The sequence below is a fragment of the Ochotona princeps genome, chromosome 7, assembly GCF_030435755.1.
Source record: "Ochotona princeps isolate mOchPri1 chromosome 7, mOchPri1.hap1, whole genome shotgun sequence".
Classification (NCBI taxonomy): domain Eukaryota; kingdom Metazoa; phylum Chordata; class Mammalia; order Lagomorpha; family Ochotonidae; genus Ochotona; species Ochotona princeps.
Genome location: NC_080838.1, coordinates 26,650,966 through 26,668,098, shown reverse-complemented (window position 1 = coordinate 26,668,098; position 17,133 = coordinate 26,650,966).

The window sequence follows — 17,133 nt, the reverse complement described above, 5'->3', positions numbered from 1 at the left end:
CATTGACCCATGCCACTTGTTTCTTTATTCTTATTATCAAAGCAGCACCTCAGCATATTTTGGGCCTCTGTCCCATCTGCAGGCAGCACATTGTCAGGAAATGTTTTCTTCAGCACTTGCAGGCACTGTTCTTGGATGTGGTATCAGATGTCGGGTTTTCATCTGGATATAATTTATTTATTATATCAGAACTTTATACTAAAGAAAGTGCACCAGTGTGAAAATTGAGGGGGAAACCTATTTTGGCTAATGGATAACCTGGAAATTATTAAAGTCAAAGCTTCTGGGTCAAAGGGTAGCAGCTTCATGTTATTAAAATAGCATGTTAATGCTTAAGTCACGTAACCTATGTTGGTCTTTGAAACACCTGTGATGGGAATGGTTTTCACACGATTGTAGTGATAACAAATAGATTGAGGCTCAGTGCTTTAGCTTTGAATCTCATTCATGAGACTGAATTTTATGAGCCAATAAAACATATCCTAACATAAACATAAAAATGATTCAGCAAAATGCCACCCTAAGTCAATTTTTTGCAATTCTGTCTTCTTTTTCTTGTTACCGCTGCTCCTATCTCTTCGACTCTCCTTTTTTCTCCCTCTTTTCCACTCAAGTTTCATTTGACATAGCTGTCCCTGGGAAAATAGAAAGCAGGACTGGAATGAGAAAGCACATTAGCAGTCCTGTAACATATTTTTGTGTTACTGAAACAACTGACTACATTCTGCCCTTTGTGAAACAGCACTACAAAAAATGTACATCATCCCTGAATAGACATTAAAATACTTCCATGTATTTCATTTTTACTTTCAGCATCAATGTCTAAGTATATATATGCATACATACACACACATACACACATGCACATCTACACACAAACACACAATTCTCATCATATAGCTTCTGTGCAACAAAAAATTCACAAATCTAAGAACCTTTGTCAAGAAATGTCAAAGGATTTCTTTACCCATAACTGGGGGAATGATCCACACTGACATTCTGAGAGGCAAGGAGCATCAGACACAATAATTTGCTTTTGTTACTTTAAAGGCACATTTTGTATCTGGAACTATTTCCTATATACACAAAAATAGGGAATGTTGAAGAAAAAATGAAAATCAGTCATTAGTTTCCAAAGAATTTCAAATATATATATATATATATATATATATATATATATATATATATATATATATATATGTATGAATAAATGAAATCTAAATTAAATGCACCCTTGCTCTAAGCAATTCAGCAATTAAATTTTTTGGACTGAACTGTGTCACCAAACACTGCTGTACTAATACCCTAACCACCAATGTGACCATATTTGGAGACAGGACTTTCAAAAGGTAACTAAAGCTAAAAGACACTGCAAGAGTAGAATCCTAACATGATGGGAGTACTGTCCTTATAAGAAAAGAAAAAGAGATTTTTTTTCACCCTTATCACACCTATGAGTGTGTGTGCACACACACACAGGAAAGTGCAAGTAAGGACACAGCAGAAAGGGTGCCATCTGTAACCATCCAGAAATCAACCCTGATGTTACCTTGATTTTAGACGCCCAGCTTCCGAACTGTAAGAAAACAGATTTCTGCTGTTTAAAACACCCTGCCTGTGGTATTTTGTTATGGCAGTGCTAGCAGAATAATACAAACCAGAAGGCATTTTCCTTCCAAAACTGTAAGTTACAATCACTGAGGTAGAAAAGACTTTGAGATCATTGAGACACAGTTGTAAGAAATATTCATGGACAGCATCCTAAGCAGCATCCATTAAGAACATTCCTGTATAAAACAACCTATATATTATCCTTGGGAGGAGTCAAAGCACTAAAGTGCATATGCAGATTACATTGTTTGAGTCTTTGTAGAATTATGACATCAATTTGCACCAAAGGATATTGTTAGGAATCATGCACGAAAAACTATCCTGTGTTTATAGCATACTTTTAAGAAAATGTGCCTTGGGCCTGACCTTGTGGCCTAGCAGCTGAAGTCCTAACCTTCAATGTGCTGGGATCCCATATGGGTGCCAGTAATAATACCAGCAACCCCGTTTCCCACCCAACTCTCTGCCTGTGGCCTAGAAAAGCAGTTGAGACCAGCCCAAAGCCTTGGGACAATGCACCTGCATGGGAGACCTGGAAGAAGTTCCTTGTTCCTGGCTTTGGATCAGCACAGCGCCGGCTGCTGTGGCCACTTGGGGAGTGAATCATTGGGCAGAAGATATTCCTTTCTGTTTCTCCTCCTCTCTGTACAGCTGACTTTGCAATAAAAATAAAATTTAAAAAAGAACAGGGGCCTCTAACATGATTTTGATAGCCTAAGGGGAAAATTTTTCTTATAGCTCAGTGACAAAATAGTTCACTTCATGTAACCAACCACTATTTTAACTTTATAGTGCCATTAATTTCTATAATTATCATGTTTCCCATTGTCGTTAGATTACCAAGAAGCTGAAAGTCAAAATTAAGATCTTATAGGGGCTCGATGTGGTACCCCGGTGGCTAGAGCCCTCATCTTGCATGTGCCAGGATCCCAAATGACATTGGCTCATATCTCAGTTTCTCTATTTCTCTTCTAGCTCCCTGCTTCTGGCCTGGACAAACAGTAGAGAATGGCCCAACACATTGGGACCATGTGCCCACATGGGAGACCCAGAAGCTCTTGACTCCTGGCTTCGGTTCAGCTCAGTTCCAGCCATTGTGGCCACTTGAGAAGTAAATCAGCAGATGGAAGATCTTTCTTGTTGTCGCTCCTTCTCTCTGTAAATCTGATTTTCCAATAAAAATATACAAATATTTTTTAAAAAGATCTACTTATAGAACTTATAGACATTCTTTATTAGCCTCCTATTCTAGTTGTTCTTTTGTATAGATTTCCTCAAATATTAGTTGTACTTCAGGCATTCTGCATGTCATCTCAATGCTTTATGGAATGATGGCAGAAATAAATGCATAAAAATGTAGCTATCACCTCATCTAACTCCAGTTGGATGATAGAAATAAAGATTCAGAATATTTTTAGTCAGATAGGAAATAGAGATTCAGTTTGATCAATGCCATGCAGTCCAAATGTAACACAGTCAAGATGAAAAATTCAGTTTCCACGGCAGACATGGTGGCACAACATATTAAGCCAATGTCTGATATTCCCACACTATCTATTGGAGTATTTGGTTCAAGTCTCAGCTAATCCACTCTCATCCTGGCTTCTGTTAATACACACTCTGAAATGTGTTAAGTGATGGTTCAAGTTCTTAAACTACTTGATCAGTCACACGGAAGATCCAGATGGAGCTCCTGGCTATATCCTGGCCTAGCCCCACCTCTCATAGGCGTTTCTGGAGTGAATCAGCAGGAAGATTTTACTCTCAGTCTCTCCAACTCTCTTTTCTTTGTCACTCTCCCTTTGAAATAAATTATTATATTTTACGTGTGTATATGTATATATATACATATATATGTGTGTGTGTGTTTAGAAAAGTATTTGTATAGGTTTTCAATCAAACACTGCAACTTCTAGTGCTGAACATCTTACAGGAGGTAAGATGCTGGAATTTGTTATGAACCAACAAAAATAAATATTTCAGACACTATAAAATCAAATCAGTTACCTCTAACTTGGTCTTGTGTTCCTTCCTCTCCACCATAGGATTATCTCCCGGGCAACAAAAGAGTGAGGAAATTCATTCAAAGAAAAAAAAATATTCCTTTGGGACATGCAGCTCAGTGTTTCTCTATACAGACAAGAGAGCTTCTCTACCATACCAAATCACCGCCACAATGAGAAATCTACAGTATTTCTGGTCCCCATCCTCTGACCATCATTAGAGCTGTACATCACCATTTAAATTTTGGTTTCCTTTTGTTTCGGCTGCGTATATTTCAAGCCAGAAACAAATGAAAAGCACTTCATTACTTTGTTCAAAAACTGGCAAAGTAAAGATCACAGCATGGTATACACATGTGTGTGTATATATATATATATATATATATATATATATACATATATATATATAAAATAGCTAACATCAAAAAATCTTGCAAAAATACGGCTAACAATGTTTACAAATATAACCAAAATAATTTCTCCTTCTACGTCCATGTTCTTCATTGTCACATCTTATACTGGCATTAGCCTTGGCCATGTGAATAATTTTGGCTAATGAGATGTTAGCAAATGAAACACAACCAGAGGCTTGAAAATGCTCTTGCACAATGTGGATCTCAAGAAATCTGAGAGCACTGTATAGAGAAGCTCAGGATAGGCACCAGTATACTAACAAACTGTACAAAGCATCACATTCAAGATATTATAACAGATTACTCTTTTCCCACCACAGCAGACCTTCTGTTCACTCTTGACAGGATGAAGCCATGCTGGATCACTCTGCCACCCACCAAGCTCCATCTGAGACTTAGGACAGAGCCCAGCAGAGGACACCCCAGCCAGCCAAGTTTGGAACAACCCAGCTAACTCAACAGAATAGCAACTTTGATGAAATGGCTTTCCTTTTTCTTATTTTTTAAAAATACATCCATTTTCATTAGAAAGTCAGATTTACACAGAGAATGAGAGACAGAGAGAAAGATCCTCCATCTGGTGGTTCACTCCCAAAGTGGCCACAACAGCCAGAGCTGCACCTATCCAATGCCAGGAAGCAGGAACCTTCTGCAGGTCTCCCGCACAGGTGGCCCAAAGCTTTCACTGCTTTCCCAGGCCACAGGCAGGGAGCTGGATGGGGAGCAGGGCTGCTGGAACATGAACCAGCACCCATATGGGATCCTGGCCCATGCCAGGCGAAGACTTTAGCCATTAAACTATTGCGCTGGACCTGAATCATTTTTCTTTTAAGCCACTCAATTTTGAGGTGACTTTTCTAGGAGGAAAAGAAAAGAAAAGAGAAGAAAAGAAAAGAAAAGACAAGACAAGACAAGACAAGACAAGAAAAGAAAAGAAAAGAAAAGAAAAGAAAAGAAAAGAAAGACAAGACAAGACAAGAAAAGAAAGAAATCTGCAAAGAAAGAAAGAAATCTGCAAAGAAACTGTCTTTGAATTTTTGTAGGGATATAACTTAAAAATCTGTACATTTAAGGGACATCAATTCAAAAAATTAATGGAGAAAAGTGCCAAAGATTACCATGAAATATTAAGCCTCTTTGTTTCTACAAGAAATTTTGGTAAAGGGTAAGTAGATGAACAATCAAGGTTGAAGACAAGTTTACAGGCTGAGTGTCCCTAATCCAAAAATCTGAAATCATAAATGCTCCAAAAGAAGAAACTTATCGAACAGCAACCTCACAGCTGCTCTGCCTCCAATTCAGCTCCCTGATGGTGTGCCTGGGAAAGCAATGGATGATGATCCAAGTAACTGAACCCCTACTGCACAAGTGCAAGACCCAAGTGGAACTCCTGATTTCCTGGCTTCAACATGGCCCAGCCCCAGTCATCATGGCCATTTGGAAAGTGAACCAGTGAATGAAAAATCTTGTCATACCTTTTCTTTCTCTCTTTGAAATATATAAATAAATCTAAACAGAAAAGAAGAAGAAAATCCTATTCTAAAAATATTATATAAAATTGCCCTCAGGTTATGCATATAATTTGTATATGAAGTATAAATGAAGTTCATTTTTGACCTGATCTTACCCCTAAGAAATTATAAATATATTCCAATGCCTGGAATCCAAAATGCTTCTTGTCTCAAACATTTTGTCAAGGTGTATTTCACCTGAATCTAATTCTTTTTTTTACATTTTTATTATTATTATTATTATTATCATCATTTTATGATACAATTCCATAGGCTCCTGGCATTTCCCTTATCCCCTCCCCAATTCCCTCCCTCCCACCCAGTTCCTCTATCTCCCTCCCACCCAGTTCCTCTATATCATTACTAACTTCATACACAGTCATATGTCCATCATTGCAGGCATGGACAATGGCAGAGAGTCCAGCATCCTATTGTCAGGATATAGTGAACAGTTTCATTGTAAGTCCATCCTTATCTGGAAGTAGAAATGCATACTACATTGTATCCTCACATCTGGATGTTAGTCTCCATTTCACAGCTACTGTACATCCCCTCAAATGAATCTAATTCTTAAATAACATTTGCTCTTCAGTTGGTATCTTGAAAACATAGAGACATTCACAGATATAAACAAGGTATCTTAATTCATTGGTGCTGAAATTACAAATACTACAGATTTTTCAGAGTGCTGAAACAACTGTGACAGCTAAATTTTCACTTATACACTCTAGATAGAGAAAAAATGAGATAAAAAAAGTGCTTGAGAATATTTGCAGAGGTTTGGCCAGAAAGAAACTAAAAGCCAGAAATTAAAATTAGTGACACGAACAAAACAAAGTGAGGAACTGAGAAATCTAACCCAATTTCCTTAGTTATTCACTGTGGCCCTCTATCTTTCCCATTTATACGTCTTTGTTATTTAATCAAGCCCTCTTTCTCCTTTTCTCTGTCTCTTCCTGTGCCTTCCATGCCATCCCTTTATTTCTTGGGTCCCTGCACCCATGCCAGGATCACAGCACTTTTTTGACTGGCACAGTAAAGCTGCGTTCTTCTCACTTGGCTTTACATTTCACACTTAGGTCTTGCCTGTCTAAAGTAATAACTTCTTCTAAAAATATTTTATTTTCAGTGCCTAGCTTTCTCAGAGGTCTTTACAGACATTACCTCATGCGTTTCTTTTCAAAGTAGGTACCTCGATGACAGAGTGGCCCCAAAAGCTATTTGTGTGGGTTTGGGGGCATATGTGTGCCTAAAGATCTCAAAGGTGTCAATTCTGTCTGTTTAGAATGAAAGATGCATGTTCTCAGCTATCAATAAATTCCCAAAGCACAGTCATTTAAATAGATGAACTCTAATCCTAGCATAAACCATGTCTTGCATTAAAAAAATAAATAATAAAGTACAACTTTGCTGTTCACCAAAACAATAAAGAAATAAGGAAATAACATATCGCCATGTTACTTTTAAATTCCCAATTTCTAGTTCTCATGAAATTTAAAACAGAACACTTCACTTCTGTGGACATCATCAGAGCCTCATGTGGTACTCAGAAATACAAACTCAACTAGCTTTTGCTTAGAAGTTTGTAAGATGTTTTTATTCTCCCTCACACATACATACATATACCATTTTGCCATACCACACACTACTTTGTTTAATCCTCTTCTGAGTAATGAGTAAAACAGACTTTCTGGAAAGAAGACTAATTATGCAACCATAACTGCCTGGTTCAATCCAGTATGAGAAAGTGAGAAGCACAAAGATAAAAGGTAATCTGAAAGTAATTCTCATTCCTCCAGGCTCCCTATTCCATTGCTCCACCGTTAGTATTATCCCATTTGGAGTTCTAGCCTGAGTACCTCTAAGACCTTAGAAATGTCTGAATCCATAACAAGGGATAATATTAACATTTTATTAACTTTGTAGAGGATTCCAGCCTAAGTACATTTTTTTTTTGCCTCTGCAAAACATATGTTTAAAAGATTATGGGAAAGAATTTTAACTTGAGTCTTCAGTTCCAATAATGACTCATTTGTGTATTTTCATAAGGCGTAAAGATTATTTCACTTGCAGTACACTCAGTCTCTAAACTTTTGTTATATGCCTATCCTTGAGTGGGGATACATATGTAGTTAACATTCAAATACAAGCTAAAAATTAAATACTTAGTAAAAATGAAAGGATTCACAGAAGCAAAGTATTTTTGGAGGAAGAGAAATGAAGTCCACTGAAAGTGCTCTCTTGCTTTGAAACCAACATGAGTTCTGGAAGACCCTTCAAAGTCTTATGATGGGAGCTGATCATCTCCTGGTTTACTGGCTTCTGTAAAGTCCAGGATCAGGCTATCACTTGGCTCCAGCAGCCCCAGGTATTAGGGCTCTTCTCACTTTCGTCCAAATACAGGTGTCCACCTTGTCTTAACATTCTTTTATTCTAGACAAAATATTACTACTGATTAACTACTTTTAAGGGAACACTTACTTCTTGCTTAAAACATAAATTAAAAAGAAGCAGCAGCAGCTGCTGCTCCACTCTCTAAAGAGTGAATTGTATTGAAAAGCTCCATTCCTTGGATTAGCTTAATTGCTGAGTAGCTCCCTAAACCTCTTTCAAGAAAAATAACAACATTCAGTGCAACACAACAACTGCGACCCTAATAAAGACTGCAACTCTCCATTCTCTTCTCCACTCAGAGACTAACACTCATAGGTCTAGAAGATCTAAACAGACCCCATGAATTTTTCTGAGTATATAATTCCCTAGTTTACTAAAATGTACTGAAATCTTCATAGATACATGTAAGTACAGAAGCAAAAAAAAAATCATTTTGACCAAATAATAATACTAACCTAAAATTTCTTCCAAATATAACAATCAACATGTTTTATTTAAATATCAATTCAAAAAACTAAGACACAAGTGAAGAAATTCTTTTCCTTTCTCTCCTTAGAAGCATTTCCACGCATATGAGGGATCTTCAGAAAGTTTGTGAAAATGTGTGTTATGAAAAACTGTGCATGGAATTCAAAATTTTTGCACTAAAGTAAACTCGGCTTCTAATTTCCTGTTTCGTATGAATTATTTGAAGTACCTGTGTATTTGCCAGTTAAAGGGGAAATTGCAGTGTCCAAAAAGAGGAAAAACAATAGCGGCCATGAAAAATTTTGGTACTGAGAAGAAATCATTTCTGAGAAATCAGTCTGAAATAGGCTGGAGGAGCCAAAATAAAGTATCATTCTATTGCATGTTTAACTGCAGTGAAACTTGGAAGAATCTTGAGGGAGTTTGAGCTTACCTGATCAGCATTCAAAGATCCCACCTGGAGGAAGCATCTAGGAATCATATGGTCAGTTGTCTTCTCTCCACTATTTTCTACCCTAAATATGAAAACAAACACAGTAGAAAAGTTATTCCAGCATGGGGGAGAGGAGGGCTGTAGTCACATATTGACAAACAGTAGCCAAACAACAGATTCAAATCAATCACAAAAATCTATGGAAAGAGGTTCCATTTCCATTTACCTAAAACCTTTATTGCAATGTTTATGGTGTATCTTTATGGGATCTCAATACTCTTTCAAGAATAAACTTTTAGATGGAGGAATATAGTTGTTATAAATAGAACTTATCTGGGAGGAACACCTTCTCCTTAAACTCTCATTTCTTTTCTAAAGCTCTCTCTTTACTTGCTCGGTTGCAGCTGATAGGGAGAAACAACCCAGTTAGAAGGCCTTTGAGTGGACCACCAGAAGCTGAGTAGGGTATGGGAGAAGAGAAATCTAACAGTCCACATAAGACTTTTCTTACCCAGGTTTTAAGCTAATCAGCCAAGTGATCCCTAGACTCACTCATCACTCTAGTCACTTCTCAAAGTTTCAGGATACCAAGCAAATTTAGCTTATATCTCTACTTAGAAATAGAATGTTGTGTTTTTGGAAAATCCCTGACATCCAGATGTAGTCGGAAACTCAGTTTTGGGCATATTCGTAAAGACTCTCTTTTTATTGGCCCAATTAGCTGGCAATCTCTTCTCCCTCTACAAAAGATACCAACCCATGCCCACCACTAAATGAGGGCTTAAGGCTTCCATGCCTTCTCTAGAAATGCTGAACACTTGAAACTTTCATCTATTATCTAACACAGTTATGCCTTTGTGTGATGAATTCTGCCAGAAAGCTAAAATGGTGGGGCAGGGGACTGGGAGGGAATGAGTAAAAAGGGAAAAGTTACTTCAACTAAAAATTACATCAAATAAAAATTTTAAATCTAAATAAAAATGATTCATTTAAAAAACATGATTGATTATAGTGATGTAAGTCAAGTGTTAAATAAGGGTGAAAAATAATGAAAACTTAGGAATCATTGTATTCATATTATTTCTGAACCTATATTAAACAACACACAACTGAAAAATTAAGATGTTTCATTGATTCTCCTTACGCATGAAAGAAAAAAAAGAAAGAAAAGCAAAATTCCAACCATGAGACTCAGAGAAAAGGCTTTGATTTGATATAAAATATTTGCAAATAAAATTATTTCACAAAACAAAATCAACAAAAGGAAGAAAGACAGAAATTTGCAGCACCATTAAGCTAAATAACATGCTACTGAACAACTACTGTGTCACTGAAGAAATGAAAAAGCAAGATCTTCTTGAAGGAAATATGCTACTGTATGATCTACAAGTCTGTGAAAGAATTTAATGAGAAAAAACTATTTTGAAGAAATGAAACTAAAAACAAAAACATCAAAATCCGTGAGATACAGTCTCAACAGATCTTTGTTAGTGAGATGTGTCTCCTGCAGGAAACAATTAGATGGATGTGGGGCTCAAAGTCAAACAGGTCACTAAGTCAACAAGATGGTGACTAACAGTCAGGGTCACTGGGTTACACATGGCGAGCAAGATGGCAGCCAAGGACAGAGCCCTGAGCGTGAACCAGGGCAGGGGTCAAATCGTTTTCAAAGAAAGACTGATTGGCCAGAGCCATTTCACTCACCTACCCTGGCCTATGAGAGGTGGCTTCTGCAGTCGTGTTCCTAGTAATGGGCGATTAGTTCTCTCCTCCCGGAATTCCTGGGACTCCTGACCTAAGGCTATTCATTACCCTAAGTAAGAAACTGAATTTCCCAAATAAATCGGAACTGCTTAGACATAACCCCTCTCCGTCTGTTTGTCTAGCTCATGCCAGGAGGCTGGATGACAGCAGGCTCACTCCCTCCAGCAACGGGGTACTAGAGGAATCTGTGTGGGAGACCCTGCAGATGGGTTTCATTTTTTTAATCCAGTCTACTAATCTATTACATCTGATTGATGAGTTTAAGCCATTTACATTCAGGGTTAATATGAATGGGTGGTAATTTGGTCTTGTCATTTTAGCAATGGGTTGTTCATTGATTTAGTCTTCTGTTGTCATTTTACTGGGATGTTCTTCAAGTTTGTCTTTGGTTCTCCTGGGTGTTACTCCTCTTCTCTGTCAAGAGAACATCTTTAAGTCTCATTTGTAATGCAGGTTTGGAACAGGCGTATTCTTTTAACTTTCCTTTACTGTGGAAGAATTTTGCTCCATTTTCAAAGACAAAGCAAAGCTTTGCTGGGTACATTATTCTGGGCCGACTATTTTTGCTTTTAGAATCTGGAATATGTTGCTCCATTCTCTTCTGGCCCGTAGAGTTTCCTGTGAGAAGTCTCCTGTGAATCTAATTGTCATTCCTCTATATGTCAATTGATTTTTTTCACTTGCACATTTAAGGATCTTTTCCCTATGTTTGACTGAAGACAGTTTGATTATCATGTGTTGTGGTAAGGATTATTTTTGTTCAACCTTGTTGGGAGTTCTGTACCCCTCCTGAATGTTGTCTCCCATTTATTTCTCCAGATTAGGGAGACTGCCCTTTACAATTTCATTAAATATATTTTTAAATGCAGCTTCTCTTTCTGTGCCTTCTGGAACTCATATAACTCTTATATTTGTCCTTTTAGTAGTGTCTCTTGATTCTTGAATACCTTTTTTAGCTTGACTCAGCTCTAAAGGGGCTATAGTAACTGTGTTATGGAGTTCATCATACCCACACCTCTATTTCCAGATCAAAGATGGACTCCCATGAAACTGTTAAATACATCTTGACAATAAGATGCTGGACTCTTTGCCATTGTCCATACCTACAATGATGGACTTATGACTGTTTATGAAGAATTATGCTTTGTAATAATATAGGGGAACTCAGTGGGGTGGAGGGTATTTAGGGAAAGGGTAAAAGAAATTCCAGGGCCTATGGAACTGTATCATAAAATTATAATAATAATTAAATATGAAAAAGCAGATCATCAAAAAATAAATATATACAATATTACACATGTTCAATTTTAGTAAAATTCTAAATGTTCTTTTCTTACAATTTTTTTGTTTTGATGATCTATACATAGCTGATTAGGGCTCAAAGGGTCAAATGTTCTAAAGGCTACAAAATAATAATGTTGTTCACGTGAAAAAAAATTACATCAAAATGCTTACTATTGATATGCATTACGTTTAGCATTTTGTCATTTTCTGATTTGATTTTCTCGTTAATCAACTATTTGAGATACAAGTTACCTTTAACCACATTAGCAGCATGAAGATGTGCTGCTCAGATCACTATTCAAGAGAATTCAGTGCCCAGGGGAAGAAATATAATGCACAACAGCCTGCAGCAGTTAACTCTCAGTCTCCCTCAGGTACCATGCCAATGTCACATTATCTTCAAGGTGGCCTATAACAAATGACTCAAATGATGGTACAAGGGACCAGGCATTTGGTCTTATATAGAAGTACCTGAGGTAAAGACTATTGTGATGAAGCAAGCAGAAACTTAAGCAGGTCTGTAACTCAATCTAATTCCTGCTGTACAGTCCTGCCTCCTTCCCTATATTTTCACAGGTGTTACACCCAAATAAACCTTTTCTACTTCTAACTCGATGTGTGGTACACATCGTGGACAATCAAGCAAGCATACCACATAAAGGCCCAGCTAAAAAACAGAGGAGTCCACACATGCACATATTGGCTTAATCATATCATGGATTCTCACCACTTGCTGAATTCATCACTGGAAAAGGCAATATTGACAGGGAGTTCATAGGAATAAACAATAGAGATTATTTCCCTTGCAAGAAGAGCTTGGGTATACAAAATACGATGTGGATGCCACCTCAGAAGATTGCCAGGAAATTAAGAACTAATATTCAAACTCTATTGGCTAGTTGGTTCCATGTCCTATTAGAAAATTTGTCAGGAAACCAGTCAAATTTATGTGCAAGTATAAAGGATCAATTCCATGTAGTACATGAAAATGATCTTCATCAACATTATCCAAATTGCAGTGACATGCTGGTAGTTTCAGTTGTGTGCAATAAGATCCTCATCAATACTTAACATACATTTTGGACCAAACCATGCACCCAATCCAACATATATTTAAAGCATGGTGTGACATAAATGGCTTTTGATAGCCACTCCAAAATACTTTTCTCTTTTCCCTGTCAATTCTGAATATTAATGATTCAATATAAGTTTAAATATTTTCATCATGACCACCAGAAGAGAAAGAAATAAGATTCAATCATGGGAATAACAGTAGTTTAGCTCTGCCAAGGATTAAGTCAGACATGGTTACTGAGAGGAAAAGACAGTATGCACATTCTGATTTACTTTCCTCTCTCTCCTGGGCCTCTTCACACCTTGGCCAGGAAAAAGCCAAAAAGCAGAACTCAACAATTTATGCAACACTATGGAATTGATGGAAGGCAGGTATGATATATTAGTACAGCACAAAGCCTCCAGACAGAAGGAGAATCTGGCTTCTCCTATGGTTTTTCGCACAGAGAATAGCTTAAATTGCCAAAAAAATTAAATTTGAAGCTTGGAGAAAGTACATGTAAAATATCCACAATGATACTAAATTCTGTTAAGTGGTAAATCCCCCTACTCTGTGAGTGCTTGGGTACATGGATTCTGCCCAAGGGATCTCTTTTGGAAGTATCCTTTGGAACCAGATAATCAGTTATTTCCATCCAAACTTTCTACTTTAAAACTTCATACTGAGATTAAAATTTAAAACAAAAATTGAGACAAGAACTTCCTACTGTTACAGTAATCACTAAAGGGGTAGATTTAAGAAATTGAATAAGGGTGTTTCATGATTTATGATTGTACTTGGTAATTGTATGACATTTTTAAAGTCCTGAAACAAATGGTCCTCTACACATGATCTTCAGTGAGCTATTATAAAATCCACACAGAGAAAAGAAACCCAAATTTAGAAAGGGCCTTATATTTACACCAAAGCTAAAACATAAGAGCAAGCCTTCAAGGAAGCACCCTTGGACTCTGCAAGAATAATTAATAATAAAGTCCTTTTACTTTTGTGTCTTATTCTAAAGTCTTTCTTGGATTATTAGGCATTTGTTACAACAGCATCCCCATCCAGTATCAACTAGCTCCACATTTCTACATAATAAGTTGCACCAAAATTCACTATCTTTCAACTAGGAAACATCTCACAGCCTCTCTGGTCAGTGGACGGATCTCCTCAGGTCTTTCCTAATATTGCACTCCACTTGTTGGCTTTGGATTGCAGTAATCTGAGGGCTTGACTGGGTTAGAAGAGTCATTTCCAAGACTGTTGGATCACAAGTCCCACAACAAAAAGCTAATTTCTCAATTGGTTCTTGGCAGGAAGTTTCATGTCTTCCCTATGAAGGCCATGAAAGCCTCCCCATGGAGCTGTTTGAGTATTTTCAAAATATGGAAATTATTTGAATATGGAAATTTTATCAGAGAATGTGGTTACAGAGAAAGGGAGGCAAGAACAGAATAACATGCCCTTTAGTCTTTAAGGTTATACACCATTCTTTCATTAAATGTTATTTAGTAAGTGATTTCCTAACACCTGCCCACTCTTGAGAAGAGGAAGGTTGGAAGATGAAGGTCTACATCTTAAAAAGAGGCACACAAATTAATTGGGGAACATGTCTTAAAACCACCACAGGTGCCTCAACTATCAAATTATAAATCACTCTTCAGTGATTTCATCCTTATGTTGACCAAGGGTCATTAACATTCATCAAGATAATCTTGGAAATATAATGTTTTCCCAGACAATCTTAAGTTAAATTTGTCCTCACCCAAACTATAGGGACATGATACTGCATCCAATTTAGAATTTTAAATAGAACACTGATAATATCAAGTGTTAGAAAGGATGCATAGTAATGTGAATTATCAAACATTCTTGACAGAAATTCAAAAAAGCAAAGTCACTTAAGAAAACAGACTAACAGTCTCTCACAAATTTAACCAGGGCTCCATAATGCTGCTCCTAAATAATCACTAAAATGAAAATTTATACTCACATGGAAATGTACATCAGATATTTATAGCATCTTTATCCATAATTAGTAAAGTATGATAACCACTCAAATAACTTTAAATAAAATACATATGGTACACCTACAGAATGCATTATCATTCACCAATATAAGTGCATCAACTACTGCTCTAGGCAATACAAATGAATCTATGCAATATGAATAAATCTGTTGCTGTGAAGTGGAAAAGATCAATTCAAAAATCTATTTACCATGTGACTATTTGTAGTGAATTTACATGACACTAGAAAATTGAGATGATCATAGCAGAAAACAGAAATTCAGAGGAAGAAATCTATCAGGGGAAACAATAGAATATTGAGATGAGTAATGGAACTATATCTTAATTGTGATAATACTCATGCAACTATATATGGTTGTTCAAATTTAAACAACAATGTGCTAAATAAAATGAATTTTATTTCATGTAAATAGTATCTCAAATAATTTTTTTAATCTGACCAACCATTTCAACCCTGTTTAAGCAACTGTATCATGTACACTATAAAACCTATATCCAAGGTTGTGATAAATGGCAGTAATGGCCAAAGACTGAACATAAACGAATTAGTATCTTTTCTAGTGGTTGCCTCTTCTCAACTCAAATTGTCTCTTACCCACCATTAATGTGAGAATCCTCATTGGCTGCAGGAGGTGTCAGTAAACAACCCCTTAGGCCTCTGCTTAGCTTACACAAAAGCCAAGTCCATCACTTCTAATAAGTCTCCAATTAAGGAAATAAAAAAGCACATACCACAGCAACCAAAGAGTCAAAACTTCTATTCATCATTCAAAGAAAGGAGAAGAAGCTCCTCCAAAGTGGTTACTCCTGGCTCGTATGAATTAACCACAGCTATTGGTGAAAACTCATTCAACTCTACAGGAAAACCACAAGATTGCAACTTAGAAAGACTAATATGTCTCTCTGAACAACTTTTAATCATGATCCCACAGGAACTCAAGGCCAAAGCTAACATACCATCCATCCCCAACTAAAACTTCATCATGGCTTACATACACTACTTAGGATTCTTCCAGAGGCAGTGACCACACTTGTCCCTAATAAACCGGTAAACCATGAAGCAGTTCACATTGGGAGAAAATCTAATAATCGAAAACATACACACGCACACACAAAGGGCAGTAGAAAAGGAAGAATGCATTCACACAAATAAACCTCTAAGCGATCAGACATAAGCAAAGAAAAATGTAATTGCCAGCAACTGTTTAGCCCAAGACAGAGTGGTTGGAAACTTGGATGTTGCTGGTAGTGTGAAATAAAGATCAGTTCCCTTTGCCATTACAGCCTTTTCTCCAGCTTTCCAACCAAGATTTGTAAACTAAACTTTGGTGTCAGATTTCTCTGTCAATTCACCTCAAACATTCTTTCCTGCAGCTATATGTCCTACTCATATTGAGGTTTTGCATCTTATAGGACTTCTATGACCCTCATTCTACTTGTCTCCCTTAACAATTCACTAAAATTTGGCAGAGATATTTCAAAAATGTTTTGATTATTGATGCAAGAATGGTTTTTTCTAGTAATTACATCTAAATAAGGATATATTGTCTCTCATTTGAGCTGATTCATAAAACGTCTTCACATCAGTCACTGTTCTCCTCAATTTTTCTCTGGTCTAGGCTGTATGTTGCCTAGACAAAACAATCTGGTTCACTACAATATCATTCCCAATGAAACTTAAATATACATCAATAACATGATACTCAATTTTCTATCATTGCCTATACCTACAATTCCATAGTACACTTAAATAAAAGAATGTTGGGATTGTGACTATTACTGAAGAATTATACTATTATAATAGTAAAGGGACAAATGGTGGAAGGGGAAGAACAGGGAAGGAGGAAGGTGAGGTATAGGGAGTAATCATTATACCTACAAAATTGTAACATAGAAAATAATAACAAAAAATACAAACAAAAATAGAATGTTAGGCATCTTTATAAAAACAGACAACTGTTTTCAGACAATCATTCTTGAAACAAGCTAGTAAGATTTCAACATTTATAAAAACAGGTAATATAATATCCTTTAGTAAGTTTCCAGAAAAAGTATCTCAAGAGAATTTCTTCTTTTTTAATTTCCAATTATCTATTTATTCAAAAAACAGCAAGAGACAAAGATAGAAACAGGGAATTCCCATCCACTGATTCACTCCTCAAATG